We start from the raw sequence: 3,925 nt of genomic DNA, 5'->3' as shown, positions 1-3,925 counted from the left end.
GTCTGGAGCTGATGTACAGGTATTATATATTAGAGGTACTCAAAATCTGGATGGTTTTATATTTACAGATTTTTATTAATATGTCACATGCTTTTATAAATCATATATTTGCGCTTGTATCCACTCAAGTGGATTCTTCAGATTGAATTTTTTGAGGAGATTCGTTTCTTTTTATAGTATTATTGAGTGTGCAGGGGTGGAGAGAGATATAGGATAGTAAAAGAGGGTGAGGAACGGGGAGAAAGTGAGAGAGAGTGCGTGTGTACCTTTGTATCTGAAAGAGTGTCAATGGAAAAGAGACGGAAAGGAAGAAGGAAGAGAGAAAGAAGAAAAAATGTGTTTATTTCTATACAGCTGGACAGTTTTTTCAATAGAAAGTGATTCTTGACCTTTAGAAATGGGAAAACCAGGTGGCTACTCCATGGGGGTTCTTGTTTTGATAAAAGTTATTTATCAAAATATTGTCTGGATTTCTTTTCATCATTGTCCAGTGAGAGAGAGAGTGTGTGTGCGCGCGTGTGTGTGTGTGTGTATGTGTGCGTGTGTGTACCTGAAAGGTGTGTCAATGGAAAAGAGAAAGAAAGAAAAAAGGAAAAAAGGAAGAAAATATTTGTGTTTACATCTATATCGCTGTTCAGTTCTTTCAATCCATTGTTTGAATCCCATGCTTGTATGGGTTGGAGAATATGGATGTAAGATTATTTGTCTTTATGTATATGCACATATGTATAGTACTGTGTGTGCATGTGTGTGTGTGTTTGTGTGTGTGTGTGTTGTGTGTTTGTGTGTGTTTGTGTGCGGTGTGTGTGTGTGTGTGTGTGTGTGTGTGTGTGTTTAATACAATTTACTTTACAAAAGTGGTCCTTCATCCAGTACAAATCATTACAGAAATATTTTCAGCCATTCAGTTTGTGGGAGTACTTTGTTATCAAGTATTTTCCCATATTTTTTCCTGAAGGTCTCATTCCTTGGGCATTTATAGAAAGGAAAGATCTTAATTTTTTCCTTCTCCACATGTATCTAAGTTTATACTCAGTGGAATTGTTCGCAGTTCCTCATGTCGGATATGTTGTCGGTGAATTCTGGCTGGTTGGCATAAAGAATTTCCAGTTTCGCCTATATAATTTTTCTTGCATGTGGGGCAGGTTATGCAGTATATTACGTTCTGCGCCTTGCAATTCATGTCTGCATTTACTTTGAATATGTGATCACTCTTAAATTTTATTTGCTTGCTTCCCTCTATATTTTTGTAAATGGGGTTACTGCAGATCCCACATCTACCATCTCCACACTCTTTTACAAAGAATTCGGTTTCTTCAGGTTTTCTCTTGGCGTTTACTGTTTTTTTATGCAATATTTGTTTAGTATGTTTCTTATTTTGGGGCTTTATAGGACTATTGGTAAGTTTGAATGTATGATTTGAAATATGTTGCTAACTCCAGGGTTGTGTGTGTTTATGAAAGGGATGATGTTTTCTTTGTTTTCGTTTTTGGAGTTCTGAGTTTTGTGATGTCCAGTTTCATTGCTCTTGAGATTCCGCTTTATATTAATTGGAGAGGGTATTTTTGTTCTAGTAGGAAGTTATTAAGTTCATTTAGTCTTATTTGGCGTGTTTGTGAGTCGGTTACTATGCTGCATATGCGCCTTGCCATACTATGTGGAATATTTATTTTTATGTGGGATGGGTGGCAGTAGAAATTTAAATATTGGTGTGTCGGTTTTTTGTAGTGTATGTCTGCTTTGACTATGGAGTTGTGTATCTTGATGTTGATGTCTAGGAAGGGAAGTTCGATGTGGCTGGTATCTATCGTGAAGTTGATAGATGGGTGCAATGTGTTGAGGATGTTGTGGACTGTTCGTAGATCTTCTGATCTGTTCCAATATATGAATCAGTCATTGAGGTAGCGTTTCCACTTTTTCTTGATGTCTTCTCTGAAGTCATGTTCGAAGTCTTTCCCTATTTCATCGTATAGTTTATTCTCAGGGAAACCCATCACCAGGTTGGCATATGAAGGTGCGAATTTCGTACACATAGCCGTGCCATTTATCTGTCGATATGTCTTGTTAAATGAGAATGTGTTTTCTTCAAGTATTAATTGGATAGCTTTGGTGATAAAGTCTGTTTTGAAACGTTTATCTATGAGTTCCCTGTATTTTCTACCCACTGTTTTATCTCTTCCAGACCCAGGGTGTGTGGTATGTTTGTGTATAAGTTTGTGACATCGAAGCTTGCAAGTATGGTGTTTTCTGGAACCGTATTTGGAATGTGTGTGAGGAGGTCTATGTCATCCCTTATGTAGCTTGGTATCAGTGGGTATAAAGAGTACATCTATGAAGTGGTTTAGTTGCTGTGTTGGCGCCTGGGGTCCTGCCACAATTGGTCTCATTGTGAGGTCTGCGGACCTTTGTATTGTTATATAATGGTTCCTCTGTTCTTTTATGGCTCTCTGTATTTAAGAGCTTTTATGAATTTTAGGTAATCCATAAAAGTTGCTTTCTTTGGTTCTTGAGTTGCATAAATAATCTTTCTCCTTGTCTGTAAAGGAGTCCTGGTATTCATTGACTACTGTTCCATTTTTTTTAATGTTGCTTTCTCCGGTGGTTTTGATTCCTCTTTATAGTATGTATGGTTGTAAGCATCTCCAGTATCTTTCCTTGTAGTAATATTGTATCATAATTACTATTGCCCACCTTTGTCAGCTTCTTTTATAATGATCGACTTGTCATTTCTTAGTTTTTGTAAGGCGTGTTTTTCTCCTCTGCCGAGGTTCTGTTTGCATTTATGTGTGTTGAATTTGGATATTGCCTATGTATGCGCCTAGGTATTTGCCACTTCCCTTGTAAGGGGTGAAATGGGATTTTTTCTTATGATTGAGTTATCTTCTGTTTCCTTATTTTCAAAGAATTCCATAAAGCGAAGGCGGCGGCTAAAGTTGTCTATATCAGTTCTATGAGATTTGGAGTGGGTGTGGGTGTAAATTTGAGGCCTTATTGTAGTAGGTTCATTTCATTTTCGCTAAGTTCTCTTTTAGATAAGTTTATTATTTTGGGGGTCTATGTGTTTTGTGTGTTCATTCGGAATTTTTTGTGTGTTGGGTCCGGAGTATGGATGAAATATCCTTTCCCTAAAAAGGGTTGTGTTGTTGCGTCTCCAAATTCCATTTTCAGGTCTTAGGTATTCTTGTGGAGGTAGGGGTGGTTTATATGGTCTGTATGTGTTGTTTTGTCTGTGGTAGTTGTTTTCTCTCCATCTTCTGTGGAGCCAATGGGCCAATGTCCATTCCTGAGGTCCAGGTTTCTTTGTGGGTAGTTGAATGGTTCATATTTTGTGTTTGTATTGTTTTGATAGTGGAGGTTGTTTTCTATCCATCTTGCAAACTTGTGGGGTCGCATGAGGTTAATGTTTGTATAGTTTGGATTTCCTCGAAGTTTATTGTAGGTTATGTGTTGATTCCTATCTACTGTTCTATTGTTCCATGCGTGTATCCATTTAGAATGTCCAGCGTTGTGTGTTGGTGGTTGTTCATATTCTGTTTGTTCTCTCCAAGTGTTATAGGTTGTTGGTTGTATGTATCGTGTTTGTCTTGCTGTCTGTGTATTTGTCTTCGTGGGCTTTTGGATCAGTGGTCGTATTTCATATTTTGTGTGTCTGTTTATTAGGGGGGGGGGGTCGGCAGTGTAAGGAGCGGGTTTTTGGTTTGTGATTGGTAGGATTTCTTTGGATGTCTGGGAATCCAATATGTTTGTGGTCTTGGTTTGTTGTATCTTTTCATTTTTTGATGGTTTTGTTTTCATAATTGATTTTTTCCCCATAGTTCTTTTCGTAGTTACATATATAATATATATATATATATATATATATAATATATATATATATATATATATAATATATATATAATATATTATGTAACTACGAAAAGAACTA

At 36.9% G+C, this 3,925-nt stretch overlaps 1 protein-coding gene across 1 annotated transcript in view; it reads left to right on the top strand.

The window, feature by feature from the left end:
- LOC115217948 (kelch-like protein 10) overlaps positions 1 to 3,925 on the top strand; it is a 100,005-nt gene that overhangs the window by 57,602 nt on the left and 38,478 nt on the right. The window lies entirely within an intron of this gene.

This window comes from Octopus sinensis, linkage group LG12 (genome assembly GCF_006345805.1).
Source record: "Octopus sinensis linkage group LG12, ASM634580v1, whole genome shotgun sequence".
In the NCBI taxonomy this organism is placed as follows: Eukaryota; Metazoa; Mollusca; class Cephalopoda; order Octopoda; family Octopodidae; genus Octopus; species Octopus sinensis.
The sequence above is the reverse complement of the archived record's forward strand: the minus strand, read 5'-3'. Positions and strand labels throughout refer to the sequence as shown.